This window comes from Mustela nivalis (assembly GCF_964662115.1).
Source record: "Mustela nivalis genome assembly, chromosome: 13".
NCBI classification, from domain to species: Eukaryota; Metazoa; Chordata; class Mammalia; order Carnivora; family Mustelidae; genus Mustela; species Mustela nivalis.
In genome coordinates, this window is record NC_139032.1 from 44791459 (window position 1) to 44813688 (window position 22230).

The window sequence follows — 22230 nt, forward strand, 5'->3', positions numbered from 1 at the left end:
AGTTAATGGTTATTGCTAGCATAGGATTATTCACAACTATATTTAAGGATCTGGACCCAACTCAAAGAACTTTCTCACATAGACTGCACAGGGAAGAAATATGGGTGAGAGTGCCAGACGTTTCAAACGTGTGCAGGCATATCTGCAGATTGGAGAGGCGGAACTAGTTGGGGTTTTCCTGTACTAGGGTTTTGGTAATCCCAGGGAATGAACAATGACCAGAAACATGGAGATTGAAAACTGATGGAGAGGACAGACTCCTCACCTGCTGCTTAATTATTTGATTGATTCACCACTAATATTTACTACCATTGTAGGTACCAGGGATATAGTAGTGAATACACTAAAAGTTCCTGTCCTTATGGAATTTACATGCTCATAGCAAGCACATAAATAGACAAGAAACGTCAATGTCCAGAGGATGGGGAAAATTTAAAACAGGGCAAGATGATAGATTGTGAATGTTGTTTTAAATAGGGTAGGCAGGGAACATTGAATTAGCAAACACTAAGCACTACTCCCAGCAGAAAGAGTTTCCTGAGAGCCCTTGTTCACATTTGCTTCAACTAATTAACACAGAACCTTGTTTTATGTGTTTCTGTTTAAAGAAACTTTATTTGAGGTGCCTGGGTGGTTCAGTGGGTTAAGCCTCTGCCTTCAGCAAAGGTCATGATCTTGGGGTCCTGGGATTGAGCCCCACGTCAGGCTCTCTGCTCAGAGGGTAGCCTGCTTCCCCCCTCTCTCTCTGCCGCCCTCTCTCCCTATTTGTGATCTTTTTCTGTCAAATAAATAAGTAAAATCTTAAAAAAAAAAAAAAAGAAACCTTATTTATTATGTATCACTGATTTCTTAACATTGAACTCACAGCCAACAACATTGTAAGCCATTCCTGAATATAGCTTTTCTAACACACTTCTGCCCAGTCCCTCCAACGCTTTCCCTTCTGTTCCACTAATGCCTTTCTGGGTGTCAAGGTCACCCAGTTCTGTATCCTGAAAAACTAAAAAAGAGCTGTTGTTTACAGGCACAATGTGGTTAGATGTTCAAGTCTCAGGATACGGGCTTACATTCTGTGGTCAAGAGCCACAGGTCTATGGAAGGGACTATACGTCTCAAGGATGGGACACACAGCTGAGATGAGTGCTTCATTTGACTGCACATAATTGCCTCCTGTGCCCCACTAAATGGCCATCAACAGTCTATAGGCATTGGCCCTTTTTGGCTCCCCAGTAGTGGCCTCTGGGAGCGCTGGACAGTTCTCTCAGTGCTCTATTTCTCCTCTGTCTTGCCAAATGACATCCTCCCCAACCCCTAGTGCACCTTTGGATCTGGGGGTTCAAGAGGACATCATTTGGCAAGATAGAGAAGATGGTGGTACCAAATAATGAAATGAGGTAGCTCCAAAGGGAATAGGTTTTGAGGGGAGATACAGTGCAGGGAGGGAATTAAGAGCTGGTTTTTTTTTTTTTTTTTAAGATTTTATTTATTTATTTGAGAGAGAGACAGTGAGAGAGAGCATGAGAGGTGAGAAGGTCAGAGGGAGAAGCAGACTCCCCATGGAGCTGGGAGCCTGATGTGGGACTCCATCCTGGGACTCCGGGACGGTGACCTGAGCCGAAGGCAGTTGCTTAACCAACTGAGCCACCCAGGTGCCCTAAGAGCTGTGTTTTGAACACCTAAAATGTTAGATGCCATCGAGACATTGGAGGTAGTTTCATGGTTGCCATAGCTCAGGGAAATTTGGGGCTAGAGAGGTAAGTTTGGGAGTGAACAATAAAAAAGGGTTGAAATTATCCTAGTTTCTATTGATCCTTTTGAGAGACACCTTCTAGTATTCAGTTCATCTTCTTTTCTGTGTGAAAGGAATCATAAAGGGAGGGGATTAGCACGAGATCATAACTCTTTTTTTTGTCAGGGCATGTAAAACAATACTGACCTTATTGAACTCATATTAAATACAATCCAGAAACTGAACATTAGTTTTGAGATTTTAAGGCCGTCTCTGATTCTTATGTATTAGGAGGTCTTTGACCTGAATAGTGAAACATCTTTAAGGGTGACAATTTCAGAGGAAAGAGTCCCTATCCTATATTCTTTGAACCACGGAGGAAGCTAGGTGGCAACATTCTGGTTTACGAATCAGAGGTATATTGCAGACTCAAACCTTCCAGGCAGGAGGTGCTTAGATCCATGAGGAGTGGGAAAGGGTGAGAGGGGATGCAGTAGCAATATTTTGTAGGTTTTTTTTTTTTTGTCGTTAAACCAATAATAGAATATTTAATAACATAAAATGTAAATTAAAATAATTTTTAGTGGTGACAGTGGCCTTGTACTTACGTTTTTAAATAAAAAAAGTCCGGATCTTTCAGAACCACATGCTGAAGTTTTTACAGATGAAATGAAATGTCAAGTATTTGTTTCAAAATACTTGGGGTAGGGAGGGGAGTGGGGAAGGTGATTCATGAAACCAAGATTAACTATGAGTTGAAGCTGGGTGAGAAACACAGGAAGAGTTTATTATACTATTATTTTTGTTGATGCTTCTATTTTATTGTTTTTGATTTCTTAATACAATTTAAAAAAATGATCTTTGAAATAGAGAATATATATATTTCTCTTTTAAAAAATATTTGAGAGAGAGAGAGAGAGCACATAAGCAGGAGGGGCAGACTCAATCAGACTCCACACTGATATTGGAGCCCCAGATAGGGCTTTGATCTCAAGACCCTGAGATCATGACCTGAGGTAGACACTTAACTGACTGCATGACTTAGGTGCCCCTAGAAAACATGTATTTCTTGATCTGTGGTGAGGACACTTTGCTCTGATGTGAGAAATGAAAGAGGACACTTTGCTACAATGTGAGAAATGAAAGAAAAGAGGTCTTGTGTCTCAGATTTTCATACAGACTGTCTTCCTGTCAACCCCTCTACCCATTACTTTTTCTCCCTTTGCTAATCCCTACTCTTCTTTGTGATTTGTTCTCAGGATCATTTACTCTACTTTGATTCAAGACCAAGAGCCATGTGTCAGTCCTCCCACTGCTAGCCCAGCTGTGTTTGGCCTCTAGGCCTAGTAAAATGTTGGATAAAGAACACGTGAGTAACTCCAAAAAAGACTCTCGATGAGGCCGTTCCGATAATGCTGAGACAGAGTCAGTCCACAGCCAGATAAGATACTGGAGTGGAGCACAGAGAGAGTATGCTAATGGTCCCTGTGGAGAGTAGGACACACTGGCTGGTTGAAATATATGAATAATGCAGATCTCGTGTTTGTTGATGTCATTCTTACTTCAAACTCTTTTATGGAAGAATAACACAGTGCCTGCAGGCATGAGTCACCAGGTCTTCAAATGCTATGTTTTCAAAAATTGATGAGTGAGGGGCTGGAACCACATAACTTGCCAGTGTGGGACGTGTAGATTATACACTTGAAAGTGGAGATCAGGCTCAGATTTTCACGCTGTGGGGGGTATCCTAGGGTATCCAGAGTTCGGTTATTCTGACGGGGGTGGGGGGAAGAGCTAAGAATTTAGCAGTTTCTCCTCCATACTCAACTATGAAATCATCAAAGCTGAGACTGGGAGACTCTAGGTACATCAAAAAACTTGGCTGGGCCTTAATTTCCCCATCTATCAAATGAGTTAATTAGGATAGATGATCTCTAAATTTCCCCTTTACTCCAAACTCACGATTTCATGAAATACTTAAAACCACATTTTTTATTATGAAAATTTTTTAAAAGCCATATTAGAGAACACAAAGAACCCCCCAGTAGCACTCACTCCATTTCAACATACATCCCGTTTTGTTTTACCTAAAATCTTACTTATTCACCGTCCTACCTCCATTGCATGATTTTTTTTTTTTAAAGATTTTATTTATTTATTTGACAGAGAGAGATTACAAGTAGGCAGAGAGAGAGAGAGGAGGAAGCAGGCTCCCTGCTGAGCAGAGAGCCTGACGTGGGACTCGATCCCAGGAGCCTGAGATCATGACCTGAGCCGAAGGCAGCGGCTTAATCCACTGAGCCACCCAGGCGCTCTCCATTGCATGATTTTGAAGCAAATCCTAGATAGTGTATGAAATACATTTTAATGGACTCTTTTGGAGCAAAGATAGTTTATAAGTAACAGATCAGAAGTCAGACTTTCCACTTTTCCTGGATACCTTCTCTTACTGCAATTGTAACCACAATCATTAAATTTAGCGTGCTAGGATGCTAAGAATCACACGCTAAACCCTGTTATACTCAAGGAAGAGCTATCATTAATGAACACTTGCTATCTTCTGGGTTTTACTCTGATGCATTAATTATTTTTTCTATGTAACAAGTTACCCCCTCTCCCCCCAATTTTGCAGCTGGAAATAAGAAAACATTTTTTAAAAAATATATATAGTTTTGGGGCACCTGGGTGGCTCAGTGGGTTAAAGCCTCTGCCTTCAGCTCGGGTCATGATCTCAGGGTTCTGGGCTCGAGCCCCGCATCGGGCTCTCTGCTCAGTGGGGAGCCTGCTTCCTCCTCTCTCTCTGTCTGCCTCTCTGCCTACTTGTGATCTGTCTGTCAAATAAATAAATAAAATCTTAAAAAAAAAAAATAAAAAATATATATAGTTTTTAAGATTTTTATTTATTTGACAGAGAGAGATCACAAGTAGGCAGAGAGGCAGGTAGAGAGAGAGAGGAGGAAGCAGGCTCCCCACTGAACAAAGAGCCCAATGAGGGACTCCATCCCAGGACCCTGAGATCATGACCTGAGCTGAAGGCAGAGGCCCAACGCACTGAGCCACCCAAGCACCCAGGAAAACATTTTTTATCTGATAGTTGCCTTGAGTAAAGAATGCAAGAGCATCTTATTTGGGTGACTGGGGCTCAGGATCTGTCAGGTGGCAGAAATAGAGGGGTTGGCTGTGGCTAGTCATCTCCAGGCTCAACTTGGCAAGGATACAATTCTGAAGTCATTCACAGGGCTGCCTGATGACATGGTAGCTGATTCCCCCAGAGTAATCAGTCCAGCAGGACGAGAGAGAAAGTATCCAAGGGCGAAGCTTTTTTAATAGCCTGGTCTTGTTAGAGATACCTCATCATTTCTGATGGAGTCTGTGTGTTAGAAGCTAGTCAGTAAGCTCACCCCACACCTAGTGGAAGATTACACTAGGGCATAAATCAGGAAGCAGGGGTCACTGCAAGTTGCAGTGAATGCTTATCTATCACATGGGCTAAATATTCATTACTGGACTAGTCTGTTGGATATTATAGCTTATGGTAAATTAATAAATGATCTCATTTCTTATGAATATAATTTTACCCATTTTACACACAAGGAAAATTAACTAACTTGCCTGAGGATGGAGTGGAAGAAACTGAGGGAACCATGATTTATTTCAGTCATTCATCAAATATTTTTTTGAAAGTCTACATATATTGGTTATTCTGAATCTGAAAGAGAATGTGACATATGAATACACATGTGACAATGTGAACCTTGCTCTCAAGGGCTTGCATTTTAGCATGGAATTCAGACATTAAGAAATTACAAGAATAGGGGTGCCCGGCTGGCTCAGCCCAAAGAGCATGTGACTCTTGATCTCGGGGTTGTGGGTTTGAGTTCCACATTGGGTATAGAGATACTTAAAAATAAAATAAAATAAATTATAAAAATAATAAATTACCATAATCAGATTAAACTGGTAGATTTATAATGCTTCTGTTAAACATGGAGTTGAATAAAACAGATCAAATAGTTCAAAAGAAATAAAGAGATATAAAGGTCTTTGAATATTCCCGCGAAAACCAATTTTTAGTTTTTTTTTTTTAAAGATTTTATTTATTTATTTGTCAGAGAGAGAGTGAGCGAGAGTGAGCATAGGCAGACAGAGTGGAAGGCAGAGTCAGAGGGAGAAGCAGGCTCCCTGTGGAGCAAGGAGCCCGATGTGGGACTCGATCCCAGGACGCTGGGATCATGACCTGAGCCGAAGGCAGCTGCTTAACCAACTGAGCCACCCAGGCGTCCCGTGTTTTTTGTTTTTTTTTAAAGATTTTATTTATTTGACAGAGATCACAAGTAGGCAGAGAGGCAGGCAGAGAGAGAGAGGAGGAAGCAGGCTCCCTGCCGAGCAGAGAGCCCGATGTGGGACTCGATCCCAGGGCCCTGAGATCATGACCTGAGCCGAAGGCAGTGGCTTAACCCACTGAGCCACCCAGGCACCCCAATTTTTAGTTTTTTGAGGGAACAAATAGGAAGTGGAAAATAATTTGGGATGTTTCAGCACTGAAGATGGCAACCACAAATACCCTTATTTTAAGGAAAATTTCAGAATTTTCATTCAACTCTTTTGCATTGCTGATCCACAGAAATCTGCAGTGACCATGCCCAATCACAGTGTATTCCCTTCTTCAACAGACTGGATGTTTCTTCTATGCATTCTTGCAGCTAGAAAGGCTCAACTGAAACTGATACTATAAGGATTGTAACAATTATGTGGTTATTGGGCTCTTCAGCTCCTATCCCATGTTTTAGACTCAAATATTTACATGTTAAAAATGAAAATGAACTTATTTCAGTGCTAAGCACATAAGATTGCAGTTGAGGTTACTGAATCAAGGACTTTCAGGCCTAAGAGCAGCTACCAAGATAAGAAAATTAGGCCCCAAATACACAAGGTCATTTCATGAAACTTTAGGTAGACAATGACAAAGAAAAATCTATGGGAAACCATTAGGGCAATTAAAATGGTGAAAAAAAATTAAAGAAATCCCTAAATCCCACCTTGCAAATTGAGAAAAATCTGTCAATCAAATGGAAGAGATACATTGGCTTCTTCCATTTTTCATTTCTATGGTTGCAAAAAACCAAGAAGAAAAAACTCCCAAAGTTAACAAAATTGATCGATTAAGACATCTTGTCTATATTAAATCTTTCTTAACTATTAATTAATGTGCCTCGAGAAAGGAAGGACAAGAAGTCCTCGAGCTAAATTTCTGAGCATTAGTTCCTTGAAAAACTATGCCCCGATTGTCAAAGATTGGTTTTGCACTGTGCTTAAACTGACTCCAGACTATTACTAAATAAAACTTACATCCATTGCTGTGCATTTCTACAGAATCAATTCCGTCTGCTAAGGTAGTTAGGAAAATAGTTTCTGCCATTGGCTACAAAGTTCAAACTATCTGTACATGCAATAAACTTCAGAAGTAAACCGACAACAGAGCGCTCATGACTGAGGTGTAATCTTAACCTTTCCGGCAAAAGTGCAGATAGAATCAAGAGAGTAATTCCCAGGAAAATGATCATTATATATTCGAATATTCACCAGAGATACCCAACTATTACCTGTTCTAATTTTGACTTGCCATGAAATCTACGAAATCATTCGCCATTAATTTTTATTTTTTTTCCCAGGAGATAAAAAATGTCCTGTTTCAAACTAGTTGTTACTTTTTCTTTTACAACTTCCAAACGTTTGTCAAAAATATTTTGCGGGGCGCCTGGGTGGCTTGGTAGGTTAAAGCCTCTGCCTTCGGCTCAGGTCATGATCCCAGGGTCCTGGGATCGAGCCCCGCGTCAGGCTCTCTGCTCGGCGGAGAGCCTGCTATAAAAAAAGAGAAAAAAAAAATATTTTGCAAAATTTGCATGAAGGCGAAAAGACTTTTTTATGCATACGTGTAGATAAGGAGCCTACACTTAGGAGGAAGGAGAGGATTTAAGCGATGTCTACGTTCGGAGCCCGCATCCCGACCTCCCGGCAGAGGCAGCGACACCGAGCGCCAAGGAAGGACTGAAAGGACTTCGGGAAGCCCCAGTCCCGCGGGTCTCTCTCCAGCCTCAGAGGCGCCCCCGTCCTGCCTGGAAATTCCAACTCCCACCGTAGGAACAAAACTTCTCTTCCACAGACCTGTAACCGGCTCGGCATTCACCTCAAAGACTTTGAGGGACTCAGCGTCACTGTCCCCGTCTTTCATAAAGCAGAGAGGAGCAGCCGCCACCTGCCTGAGGCCAAGGCAATAAACCTACACCACACATCGAGTCTGCGCCCTGCAAGACAGGGTGCAAAGCAGCGCTCACGGCTTTCTCCTCCCAGCTGGGTTTCAGCTAGGGGCCGGAGGAGCGGACGCGGAAGAGGGGCTCCAACTGGGTAGGGCGGGGACCTCGCGTCCCACGGTGGTCGCCGCGGGAGGTGGGGGGAGGGGAGGAGCGGCCGCGCGGGCACGGCCCTCCCTGGGGGCGGGGCTCCAGCTGTGCCCCGCCCCCGCGACCTCCCTCTCCCTCCCCCTCCCCCACGTCCTTTTCCACCCGCCCCCGCAGTAGGAAAGGGAGAGGGAGGGGGAAAAGGAAAGTGCTGTTCTGTGGAAAGGGGCGGAAGGAGGGGGAGAAAAAAAAGAAAAGGGAACAGAAACATGGCCGTCAGCTGTCGGAGCGGTGGTGCAGCGGGCAGCTCCTAGGCGACCCTCCACCCGCACCGCCGGACTCGAGAGAGCAGAGGCGCCCGCGAGAGCTCGCGCTCCCGGCCGTTATCGCTGCATGCGGCGCCCCTCGAGACCTAGCCCGTGAGGCGGCGCAGGCGCAGATCGGGCCGTGGCGGCGGCGGCGGCGGCCGCGGGAGCAAGTCCCCCGCCCGGCTGTGCCGAGGGCGCGCAGGCCGCGAAGCCGGCGCTTTCATGCCCCAGGAAGGGGCTGTGTCCGGGTGGCACTGAAGGTGGAGCAGGCGGCAGGTGAGTCTGCGGTGGAGCGCCTTTCGCGGAGGAACCCTGCGCCGCGCCTCCGGCGGGCCCGCGCTCCTTGGCTGCGAGGGCGCGGGGCAGGTAGCAAGTCGCAGGGCTGAGTTCGGATGGCTCGCCTGCGGGGGGCCGCCGAGGAGGCGGAAAGTGGCCGCGGCTGGCGTTCCCGGCCTAGTTTCTCCGCGGTTTCCGGGGGCGGGGAGTCCCCAGAGCCTCCGGGGAGCGATGATCAGGGAGAGGCCGCGCCGGGACAGGCCTCCCCGCGCCGCCCGCCCTCGCCGCTGAGAACCACTTGCCAGGACGCGCGAGAGGGTCCAGAGACCCTGCGGACCTCCTGGGCCACTGCCGGGTGGGAGGGGGCTGGGCGGGGAGAGGGCGGGGATTGGGTTAGAGTGGGTGGAGAGCGAGGGCTGGGGTCTGGCGAGTAGGGTCCAGAGACCGCGAAGGGGGGAGATCTGGGGGCCCGGGCAGGTGTCGCAGGTGACTTGAGGGCACGTCCTCCTCTGCCTTACCGCGGTTGATCCTCAGGGCTTCCTTGTGGGGGGTGACTTTTCGGAAGGCTGGTTTCATTACGCAAATAAAACCAGCTAGTGAGCCTCTATGCTGACTTGTGTAGAGGGCTGTAACTTTCCTGCACTGAGGATGCTATCCTGTCTTTTTTTCTTTCGCTGCTTCATGCACATTTTTCCCTTCTGTCGCATCAGAACAAATAAGGAATGACTCAGTTTTTTACAGAGTGCCCTCGTCCCATCCCTTTATGTGTTTGCTTCACACGGGAAAATTTAGGCCAGTTACCGAAGTTATTTGTGCAAATGGTGAGGGTTGTCATCTCTAGTAACGAACCCTCCGCTGTCTGTGTGTTTTTGCCTGAGATTGTCAAGCATTGTTATTTGGGAATTTGATTTACGGAGACTGCTTAATCGCGTGCAGTCTCGTGTTAAGTCTTTTCCCCTAGACCCCAATTTGCGGTAGGAGTGGATCTTCCCTTCCCGTCTTCCGGTTTAGAAGCTGAAGGATATGAGAAGACAGGGAAGAATATTAGCGCTAAGGCGCCACGTTTTTAATTTGAGGTGATCCTGTATATTAAGCTATCCGAAATGAAGAGCACAGTTTATGATGTTCTGCACAGAGCAAGATCGGTACCAAAAGGAAAACTTTTCTATGAACGTTAAAGAATGCTTCTCAGTTCTTGTTCAGTTTTAACCACTAAAACAAAAAACAAAACAAAACAAAACAAAAAAACAAAAAAACCCACCTTATATTTTATTTTCTGCCTTGTTCTTTGTATTACTGTTAAAAAGTTGGTAAACTGTCTTGCTGTGAAACTGGGATCTCAGAAATGAATTTAGGTATTTATTCGTGAGGGAGATTTGCCTCGTAGAGTAGGCTTGATTTGACTAATTTTTCCTTCTAATGGCAAGCTCCATCCACACTTTGCACTACATTGGTATCTCCTGTGGCCATTTGCAAAATAGTTGATCTTTTGTATTACCGATTTTAGTGAACTGGTCATGTTGCTAGTTGACTTTGTCCATACGTATTGCCTCAGTGCACTACAGTTTTAGACTTGCTATTTGGATAATAGAGAAGCAATGATGTTAGAAATGTTGAAGTTGTATATTGGAGTAATTTACTCTTGTATAATTTGTAAATGAATGCATCCTGTTGTTAAGAGTAATCATAGTATTTTGTAGTATAAACTTGGAGTTTTCAGCTAAAGAAATTGGCAGTAGAGCTGGTGTGTGGAGGCTGTTCTTAAAACGCAAATGTTTTAAATTATAAAGAATTGCAGTGGTATGTAGGCTGTGACAATTCGTGGTGCCAGACTTGGAAGGTTATTTGGTTGAGGTGCTCTCTATAATAAAGAAACATGTTAAGTATCTTCAGTAAGAGCTAATTTGTAGCTATGCACAGGGAATTTTGCATGATAAAGATACATAAAGGAGGCACCTTTGCTCTTTATATATCTTCCGTTTAGGACAGAAACATGTCATATTTTCTTTGGAGTTTCCTGCCAAGACAGTTACTGATTTTGCATTGGCTTTGCTGCTCAGTTTGAACATTAGTCTTACGCTTGCAACTTAAGTACAGGTTGTAAAGAAAAAGAAAGCTGCTGAGTCAGAGGCAGGTTGTCTCATTTGGTCTTTCGGATTTGCAGAAGGGAATTTCTCTTAGCATTTTAATTTCTAATATGCATGCTGAAACTTAAATATTAATGGCAAATAAGCTTCCCTAATACAAGAATTAAAATTTTATCTTATGTCAGCTACTGCCTAGAGTTTTATCTTCTCTTTCAAACTGTCAGTTTGACAGGTTTGTAGTAAATGGGATGCCTTGTTGGGATTGGAGATTTGCTTTGTAAGGCTTAAAAGTTGGGGAAAGTTATACCTGATACAGTTGGTGTAAAGTTACAGGGTTAGCATCAGATTGTAGGAAATTCCAAAATCAGATACATTTACTATTTGAAATTTAAAACAGTATTTTTGGAGAAGAAATTAGGTAGTTATAAACTTTAATTTTCTTTCTATTTATGTCAGTACATAATAGATACAAGTCAGTGTAGTAGATCTTAATGTGCTACTTGAAAACTTTTTGCTGGCGGGGGAGGGGGGGCGCCTGGGTGGCTCAGATGTTGTTTAGGCATCTGCCTTTGGCTCAAGTCATAATCTCCAGGTTTTGGGATGGAGTTCAGCATTGGGCTCCCTGCTCGCTGGGAAGCCTGCTTCTCCCTCTCCTCAGCCTCTCCCCGTACTCTCTCTGTCTCTGTCTCTCAAATGAATAAATAAAATCTTAAACAAAACAAAACTTTTTATTGGAAGAGAATATAATATGATTAAAGGAAATTCAAAAGGAAAAAAGTTTCTTACCTATCTTACAGTTTTCTGTATTTTTATTCTACTTGTGTTATACTAATTAGTATAATGTACTAATCCTGTCCATGCTTGTAAATAATTCTGTAGTTAATAACCATACAATTGTCTTTTTTTTTTATTTTTAAAGACTACTTATTTAAGATAGAGCACGTGCATGAGCAGGGAGGAGGGGCAGGGGAAGAGGGTGAGGGAGAAGCAGACTCCCTGCTGAGCAGGAACCCAGAGATTATAAAGACTTGGGTCTGGATTGATTCTTTCTTTCTTTCTTTCTTTCTTTTTTTTTGTGTATGTATTTACTACAAAGATAGCACAAGTAGAGAGCACAAGTAGAGAGAGGGAGAAGCAGGCTGTCCGCTGAGCAGGGAGCCCAATGTGGGGCTTGATCCCAGGACCCTGGGATCATGACCTGAGCCGAAGGCAGTCACCTAACCGACTGAGGCACCCCTATAACTTTTTTAAAAAGGGGATTTATTTTAGAGGGAGAGAACATATGCATGTGGAGGGCAGAGGGAGAGAATCTCAAGCAGACTCCCTCCAGAGCCCATTGTCTGGGTGCTTTATCTCAGGACTTGGAGATCATACCATAAGCTGAAATCCAAAGCCTGCCCCTTAACTGACTGAGTCATTTAGGTGCCCACGTAATTGTGTTTTTAAACATACCATGTTTTCTTGGTGCTGATTATTACTGTTATTTTATGGCTTTGTAACAGTCCACAGTTTTACTATTTCATAGTGGATTTAACTATTTCTTTGTCTTTTAACATTTTAGTAGTTCTGCTTTATTACTCTTAAAATGATGTGATAATGAAATCATTTTGCTAATATGATGGTCCAAACCAAATTACTTTTTAAACTTGAAAAATTAAACATTCTCGGGGCGCCTGGGTGGCTCAGTGGGTTGGGCCGCTGCCTTCGGCTCGGGTCATGATCTCGGGGTCCTGGGATCGAGTCCCGCATCGGGCTCTCTGCTCAGCGGGGAGCCTGCTTCCTCCCCTCTCTCTCTCTGCCTGCCTCTCTGCCTACTTGTGATCTCTCTCTGTCAAATAAATAAATAAAATCTTAAAAAAAAAAAATTAAACATTCTTTGAAATGTTTCACTTGCAGTGGATTATTAGGGCTCCTATAAAAATATTTAATTGATAACAGAATTAAAGAATAAAAACTGAAGATACTCCTGTATGACTTGAATTCATTAAGTAGGTATCATAATATAAATTCATAACTGTCCCTGTTACCAACTTGCTACATGTTTCTATGTTTATTAATTTTACTTTTAAAATATAATCAATTGGTGATACTAGAGGGTACTATGCTAAGTTAAATATGTTAGAGAAAGACATTTATCTTATGATCTTGCTGATATGTGCAATTCGAGAAACAAGGCAGAAGATCATGGGGGAAGGAGAGGAAAAAATGAAATGAGATGAAACCAGAGAGGGAGACAAACCATAAGAGACTCAATCTTAGGAATCAAACTGAGGGTTGCTGGAAGGGAGGGATTGGGAGGGATGGGGTGGCTGGGTGATGGACATTGGGAGGGTATGTGCTATGGTGAGTGCTGTGAATTGTGTAAGACTTATGAATCACAGACTTGTGCCCCTGAAACAAATAATACATTATATGTTAATTATAATACATTATATGTTAATACATAATAAGTAATATTGTTATAGGAGTATTTATTCTTATAAATATTCTTATAGGAATTCTTAATTCTTAAAGTAATAGTGTGGGGCATAAATGTTTCTCAGTGTAACTTACTTCAGCCAGATCTAATATTTACAAATCTAGATTTATATGGCTTTAGACTTACAGAAGAGTAATTTTATAGGATTTTAAAAGTCTTTTAAATATTTTAAAGGATTCCTTGAATCTGTTTTTTTATTGTGTATATGCAGTTTATATGTCTTAATTTAGGGATGCTTAAATCCTAAAAGCATAAAAGTTATAAGTCTCTTTAATTATGGAAAAAAGAATGTATTAAATAGGTACTGTGCTATTGGCTGGGATAAAAAGTTGAATAACATACAGTCTGAATATTAAAGTCTAGTAGGATAAACAGTTTTATAAATATGCATCACAAGTACAACTTGACAAATCTAGAATAGAGGAAACTTCTCTACAGGAGCTGAGGGAAGTCCCTAACTATTTTTGGTGTGGATTAGAGGTGGTGAATTTACATAGAAGGAGGCATTTGATTTAAAACTCAAAAGAATGATATGAGAAGGTACAAAGTAATGAAAATGGTGAATTTAATTAAAATGCGAGTAATGTATAGGTGCACAGGTAGTATTGGAGGGAAGTATGAACTAAACTGGAGGGGAAAGCAGGGCTATGTCTTGAAGGGTCTTAAAAGTCAAGAAAGCAAGACCATACACTGGGGGAACAGGAAACCATACAGTTGTTTTAGGCTGTAAATATCTTTGGCTCAGTTGTGAAGAATGGATATGGGAGAGCAACTTGAGTGAGGTCGAGATCTTCGTCAGAAGATCTTGAAGGCATTCAGGTGAGAATTGAGAACAACAGTGGTAGGGATGGAAAAAAATGAATAGACTTGAGAACTATTATGTAATACAAACATTTTTCTCTGGCTCAAAAGCTTTGCCTTTATCCTTATCTTCTTGTCCAGTATGCACCTGTCACACCAGCCAACTTTCATATTCTTTCTCTTAGAGTCCTTGCATGTACTCTTCCATTTACATGTTAGTTTTTCTGAGCTGGCTTTCCTGATCATACTGTCTAGTTAGGGAGATAGATCACTTCCTATCAGGCCACCTAGTTATTTTATTCTGTAGAATTTATTTGCTTTCCTTCCTTCTTTCAGATTTGTTTTCCTTACCAGTTTGGAGGTTATATGTGATCTGGCTCCTTTTTATTTTTTTAAGTGTGGGTCTATTTCTTGTCTCTCTCTTTCTGTTCCTTTGGTCTGTATTCTTATACCAGTACTATGTGGTTGTAATTACTATTTGTATATAGCAAAGCTTACAATAAGGTATTATATGGCCTTCAACATTGTCTTTTTTCAACATTGCTTTGGTTATTTTAGAACTTCAGCATTTTCGTATAAACTGCAGACGGTGCTTGTCAGTTTTTACAAAAACCCTGATGAGGACAGTTGACATCTTTGAGTCTTCTGATACTTTAACATGGCATATCGCTCTATTTATTCAGGTCTCTAGTTTTTTTTTGGTAGTTTTTTGGTAATAATTTTTTAATACTTCTTTTGTAGGTCTCATATATATTTTGTTCAGTTTATGCTTAAGTAGTTCATGTTTTTTGATGCTTTTGGTTGTCAGTGATACTGTGTTTTAAATTTCTTTTCCCCAGTTTTTTGTTGATAGTGTAAAAAATACAGTTGATTCCCTTGCATATCCTGTTTTGTATTGTTACCTTACTAAATTCACTTTTTATGTCTAAGAGTTTTTATGTAGATTCCTTAGGATTTTCTGTTTATTTATTTATTTATTTAAAGATTTTTTGGGCGCCTGGGTGGCTCAGTGGGTTAAGCCACTGCCTTCGGCTCAGGTCATGATCTCAGGGTCCTGGGATCGAGTCCCGCATTGGGCTCTCTGCTCAGCAGGGAGCCTGCTTCCCTCTCTCTCTCTCTCTGCCAGCCTCTAACAGAGAGAGGACACTGGGATCATGATCTGAGCTGAAGACAGAGGCTTAAGGACTGAGCCACTCAGGCGCCCCTCCTTAGGATTTTCTTTTTTTTCTTTCTTTCTTTTTTTTTTTTTTAAAGATTTTATTTATTTACTTGAGAGAGAGACAGTGAGAGAGAGCATGAGCAAGGAGGTCAGAGGGAGAAGCAGACTCCCCATGGAGCTGGGAGTCCGATGCGGGACTCGATCCCGGGACTCCAGGATCATGACCTGAGCCGAAAGCAGTCGTCCAACCAACTGAGCCACCCAGGCGTCCCAGGATTTTCTTAATACACAGTCATGTCTTCAGAGAAAGCCATTTTTGCTTCCTCATTTCTGACTGTGTCTTTTTTTTAAGACTAGCTAGATTAGTGCTGTTCCCTAGAAATATAATGTAATTTAAAATTCTTAGTAGCCCCACCATAAGAGGCAACAGTAAGTCATGAAATGTAATATAGTTTTTACTCTACTCCCTCCAACATATTATGGACATATGTAGTAGTTTCCCCAGTGCTGCCGTTAAACAAATTACCACAAACCATGGGGTCTAACACAGTTAATTAATCTCGGTTCTAGAAACTGAAGGTTTGAAATCAAGGAGCTGGCAGTGACTTGCTCCCTCCAAATCTAGGAATCTAGGAAAGATTCCTTCCTTGCCTCTTCTTATTTCTGGCAGTTGCTGGCAATCCTTAGATATAGGGCTATTTAGATTTTCTTTTTCTTTTTGTGTCAGTTTTGATAATTTATGTCTTAAAAATTTTGTCCATTTCAGATAAGTTGAATTTATTGGAATGAAAGTATTTATAATATTCTCTTGTTACTTACTGATATACCTTCTTTCATTCCTCATTCCTCATGAATATACCTTCTTTCATTCCTCATATTGGTAATTTCACCTCTTTTTTCTTGATTTAGAGGTATTAGTTTCTATTACTATTGCTTGTCCATTTTCAATTTTATAGATTTCTGCTCTTTTTTATTTTTTTGTCTACTTTTCATTTAATTTGGCTTTCTTTTTCTAGCTGCTGCTTTTTTTTTTTTTTTTTTTAAAGATTTTATTTATTTGACAGAGAGACAGTGAGAGAGGGAACACAAGTAGGGGGAGTGAGAGATGGAGAAGCAGGCTTCCTGCTGAGCAGGGAGCCTGAAACAGGGCTCAATCCCAGGACCCTGGATCATGACCTGAGCTGAAGGCAGATGCTTAACAACTGAGCCACCCATGTGCCCCCTTTTTCTATCTTCTTCAGGTGAACTCTTAGATCACTGATTTAAAAGACTTCCTCTTTTCTAATATACTTGATAAAGCTATAATTTTTCTCCTAAACATTACTTTAGCTACATTTCACAAGTTAATTTCTGTTATTTTCATTCAGCCCAGAATATTCTCTAATTTCTCTTGTGATTTTTTTTTTCTTTGATGGATTATTTGGATGGGTGTTGTTTATTTTATTTATTTTTTATTTTTTAAAGATTATTTATTTATTTATTTGACAGAGAGAGATCACAGTAGGAGAGAGGAAGGGAAGAGATCACAGAGAGAGAGGAAGGGAAGCAGGCCCTCTGCTGAGCAGAGAGCCCGATGTGGGACTCGATCCCAGGACCCTGAGATCATGACCTGAGCCGAAGGCAGCAGCTTAACCCACTGAGCCACCCAGGCGCCCTGGATGGGTGTTGTTTAATTTCTAAATTGGAATTTGTGGAAATTGTGGAATTGTAGAAGATGTCTTCCTGTTAATGTTTTCAAATTTAATTCAGTTGTGGTAAGAGAACATGTTGTGTATGATTTGTATTCTTTTAAATATATCGAGGCTTTATTTATGGGCCAAAATCTTGTTTTTTTCCTATGTGCACTTGAAAAAAAATATGTATTTTGCTGTTGTTAGGTGGAGTATTCTATAAATATCAATTATATCAAGTTGATAGTGTTCTTCAAATTTTATGTATCCTTACTGATTTTCTGTATACTTGTTCTGTGAATTACTAAATGAGGAGTTTTGGACTTGTGGATTTGTTTATTTCTTCTTTCAATTCTGTCAGTTTGCATATGAAAAGATGCTCAACATGACTCATAATAAGGGAAATACAAATCAAAACTACAATCAGATACCACCTCCAATCTGTTGGAATGGCTAAAATTAACACAAGAAACAGCAGATGTCAGCAAGGATGCAGAGAAAGGGAACCCCTCTTACTCTGTTGGTGGGTGTGCAAAATGTGCAGCCACTCTGGAAAACAGTATAGAGGTTTCTCAAAAAGTTAAAAATAGAGCTACCCTATGATCCAGCAACTGCACTACTGGGTGTTTATTCAGAGGATACAAGGATAGTGATTTGAAGGTGTACATGGACCCTGATGTTTATAGCAGCATTATCAATAATAGCCAAATTACGGAAAAAACCCAAATGTCCATTGATTGATGAATGGGTAAAGAAGAGGTTGTGTGTGTGTGTGTGTGTGTGCACGCGCGCGTGTCTGTATGCGCACCCACACATCCATATACATACATAAAATGGAATATTTGGAATATTACTCAGCCATCAAAAAGAATGAAAGCTTGCCATTTGCAATGAAATGGATGGAGCTAGAGAGTATTTTGATAAGAGAAATAAGTCAGTCAGAGAAAGGCAAATACTGTGTGATTTCACTTATGTGGGATTTAAGAAACAAAATAGATGAACATTGGGGAAAGGAAGAAAAAGGAGAGGAAGAGGCAAACTCTGACTCTTACTATAGGAAACAAACTGAAGAGGAGATGGGCAGGAGGATGGGCTAATAGGTAATAGGTATTAAGGAGGGCACTTGCTATGATGAGCACTGGGTGTTATTTGTAAGTGATGAGTCACTAAATTCTGCTCCTGAAACTAATATTACACTATATTTTAAGTAACTTAAATTTAATAAAAACTTAAGATATTAAACCCCCCAAAGTCCCCTGATCTATAAAAACTTAAGATATTAAACCCCCCAAAGTCCCCTGATCTATCAGTTTTTGCTCCATGTACTTTGATGCTCATGTTAGATGTATACACTTTCAGAATAGTTAGGCTTAATGAATGAACTTTATTATGAGATGTTTCTGTTTATCCCTGTTCTGAAGTCCTTCTTTTTTTTTTTTTTTTTAAGATTTTATTTATTTATTTGCCAGAGAGAGAGCGCGAGAGAGAGGGAGCACAGGCAGGCCGAGTGGCAGCAGAGGCAGAGGGAGAAGCAGGCTCCCCGCTGAGCAAGGAGCCGGATGTGGGACTCGATCCTAGGACGCTGGGATCATGACCTGAGCCGAAGGCAGCCGCCCAACCAACTGAGCCACCCAGGCGTCCCTGAAGTCCTTCTTGACCTGTTGTTTTGTTTGTTTGTTTTCTAATGATTTTATTTATTTATTTGACAGACAGAGATCACAATTAAGCAGAGAGGCAGGCAAAGAGAGAGGAAGGGAAGCAGGCTCTCTGCTTAGCAGAGAGCCCAATGCGGGGCTTGATCCCAGGACCCTGGGATCATGACCTGAGCTGAAGGCAGAGGCTTTAACACACTGAGCCACCCAGGTGCCCCTGTCTGTTGTTAATACGGCCACTCAGGGATAGCCTGGGTAGCAGAGTCAGTTAAGCAACCAGTCCTTGATCTCTGCTCAGGTTGTGATTTCGGGTCATGAGATCGAGCCTTGCATCAGGCTCCATGCTCTATGCGGAGTCTGCTTGAGATTTTCTCTCCCTCTTGCTTTGCCCCTTGTGCTTGTGCTCTCCCCCCTCCTCAAATAAATAAATAAATAAATCTTTAAAAAAATATGGCTACTCATACTTTTTTACATGTTAAATGTTTTTGCGTATGTTTATGTTTAGAAAGTAGACTTTTTAAATTTATTTTTAAGATTTTTAATTTGAGAGAGAGCGTGAGTGAGCATGAACAGGGGGAAGGAACAGAGAGAGAGGGTAAAACAGACTCCCTACTGAGCAGGAAGCCCTATGCGGGGCTCGATCCCAGGACGCCGAGATAATGACCTGAGCTAAAGGCAGATACTTAACCAGTTGAGCCACCCAGACACCACTAGACTTTATTTTTTAGAACAGTTTTAGATTTACAGAAAAGTTGAGAAGTTGTACAGAGAGTTTTCTATACCTAGACCCAGTTTCTCCTATTATTAAAATCTTACTGATTAGTATGAAACATTTATTAAAATTAATGATCTAATGTTAATATATTATTATTAATGAAAGCCTATAGTTTATTCGGATTTCCTTCATTTTTACCTAATGTACTTTTTCTGTTCTGGGATCTTATCCAGACACACCATTAACACTGAGTTGTCATGTTTCCTTAGGCTACTTTTGGGTATAACATTTTCTTAGACATTCCTTGTTCTTCATGACCATGACAGTTTAGAGGAGTATTGGTCAGACATTTTTAGGATATTCCTCTAGTGGAATTTCTCTGATGTTTTTCTTAGGATTAGAGAGGGGTTATGAGTTTTTGTGAGGAAGGTAGGTCACAGAGGCCAAGTCCCATTTCCGTCACATATTAAGGATGCCTACTATCAACATGGTTTATGATTTTGATGTTGATCTTGAGTACCTGGCCAGAGTAGCATTTGTCATGTTTGTCTGCTGTAAAATTAGTCCCCTCTTATCCCTTTCCATTCCGTGCTCTTTGGAAGAAAGTCACTCAGTACATTTTACACGTAAGGATTAGGGAGTAACATTCCTTGAGAGCAGAGATTTTCTCTGCATAAGTTATTTGAAATTCTTTTGCAAGGGAGATTTGCCTGTTTGCCTTAATGTGTTACTTTATTCATGTTATTAATTTATATCAGTATGGACTTGATGCATATTTATTTTGTACTTTGGGTTATAATGCAGTACTACTTTATTTACTTTATTTGCTCAAATTGTTCTAGGTATTGTTTTTGGCGATTGGGAGCTTGTTCAATTGGCTCCTGTGCTCCTTTGACATATACTCTCAGTGTGGGTTTATACTCTGGGTGTTTATTTTTGGAGCACTTACTTTCTGGCACTAAAAAGTGCTCCAGGCTCATTTTGTATATTTTCTGTTCCAGTCCTAGAATTAGCCACTTCTTCAAGATGTATTGGTTCTTTTGATTGGAGAAGAGTGTTATAAACCAAGATCTTGGGGTGTTAGGTGTGCTGATTGCTATTGGGGTGTCACTGCTTCTAGGCCTTCTCAGCTGATTGAGCAAGGAAATATACTTTGTGTATATCAATCCATTCTGTCCATATATTTATAAGTCTTTTATTTGTCACATCTGTATTTATATTAAGCTAAATATGAGTTTATTATTTTTTTTAAAAAGACTTTATTTACGGGACGCCTGGGTGATTCAGTTGGTTAAGCAGCTGCCTTCGGTTCAGGTCATGATCCCAGCGTCCTGGGATCGAGTCCCACATCGGGCTCCTTGCTTGGCAGGGAGTCTGCTTCTCCCTCTGCCTCTCTACCATTCTGTCTGCCTGTGTTTGCTCTCTCTCCCTCTTTCTCTCTCTGACAAATAAATAAAAAAATCTTAAAAAAAAAAAGACTTTATTTATTTATTTGAGAGAGAGACACAATGAGAGAGGGAACACAAGCAGGAGGAGTGGGAGAAGGAGAAGCAGGCTTCCCACTGAGCAGGGAGCTCCACGTGGGGCTTGATCCCAGGACTGAGGTGAAGGCAGATTTAATGACTGAGCCACCCAGGCGCTCCTAAATATGAGTTTACACTGAGTCTCTATTCCATTACTAATGGATCATCATAGTTTCCTCCTCTTGTTTATCTGTAGATTCCTGCTTTGACAGTGAGAAACCTGGCTCCACTGTGTATCATCTATTTATGTAATTGTTCAGTTCCCGTACACATTTATAGCAGTATCAGAATCATTAAGTCCTACTCCTGTGGGAAACAAGTTTATCAACCAGAGTGCCTTTTGGCAGTTCCTTTTGCCTTTAGTTTTAAAGACTCCACTCTTTTTTTTCCTTTTCTTTCTTTCTTTTCTTTTTTTAAATTATTTTTATTGGGGCGCTTGGGTGGCTCAGTGGGTAAGCCTCTGCCTTCAGCTCGGGTCATTGGGATCGAGCGGGGCTCTCTGCTCCTCAGGGAGCCTGCTCCCCCCCCCCCCCCCCGCTTGCCTCTCTGCCTACTTGTGATCTCTCTCTCTCTCTCTTTCTTTCTGTCAAATAAATAAATAAAATCTTTTAAAAATAATTTTTATTAACATACCTGCTCATTTTTTTTAAAGACTTTATTTATTTATTTGACAGAGAGAAATCACAAGTAGGCAGAGAGGCAGGCAGAGAGAGAGAGAGGAGGAAGCAGGCTCCCTGTGGAGCAGAGAGCCCGATATGGGGCTCCATGACCCGAGCTGAAGGCAGAGGCTCAACCCACTGAGACACCCAGGCACCCCATATCTGCTCATTTTTAAAGTTAGTTTGGTCAGCATCTTTTTCTTCCAACACTCTTCAGTGAGGCGGTTTTATACATTTGTAATACAGTTATATTCTCTTGACCTACTCCACATTGCTTCAGGGGATCCCCTGGCCTCCTGAATGGTTTTTAAGATTTTTGCATACATTAAAGCTCATACCCTGTGCTTTAAAGTTCTATGAATTTTGACAAATGTCATATATCCACCATTACAGTGTCCTATTGAGTAGTTTTACTTCTGTAAAATCCCCTGTACTTCAACTCTAAAGACATTTCTGCCTCACCTTAAAGGTTTAGAAATTGCTGATCTCTTTTTACTATTTCTGTAGCTTTTCCTTTACTAGAATTTTACATAAATGGAATCATATAGCAATTAGCCTTTTCATATTAGCATCTTTCATCTTGCAGTGTGCATTTAAGGTTCCTTTAGGATTTGTTTGTTTTCAAGATTTTATTTATTTAGTTGGGGGAGAGAGAGCATGAGAGGGTGAGAGGGTTAGAGGGAGAAGCAGACTCCCTGCTGAACTGGGAGCCTGATGTGGTACTCAGTCCTGGGACTTCGGGATCATGAACTGAGCCAGAGGCAGTCGCTTAAC

At 41.3% G+C, this 22230-nt stretch overlaps 1 protein-coding gene and 1 long non-coding RNA gene across 4 annotated transcripts in view; one reads left to right on the forward strand and one right to left on the reverse strand.

The window, feature by feature from the left end:
* LOC309846456 overlaps positions 1-22230 on the reverse strand; it is a 644888-nt gene that overhangs the window by 61148 nt on the left and 561510 nt on the right. The window lies entirely within an intron of this gene.
* Positions 8101-22230, forward strand: part of DENND4C (DENN domain containing 4C) — a 143905-nt gene continuing 129775 nt past the window's right edge. For 2 of the 3 annotated variants that reach the window (XM_082695350.1, XM_082695352.1), the window contains exon 1: positions 8309-8711. The gene's annotated coding sequence lies outside the window, so the exon portion shown is untranslated. Of the gene's footprint in view, positions 8712-22230 lie in introns of all 3 variants that reach the window. The other variant, XM_082695351.1, reaches the window with a different exon arrangement.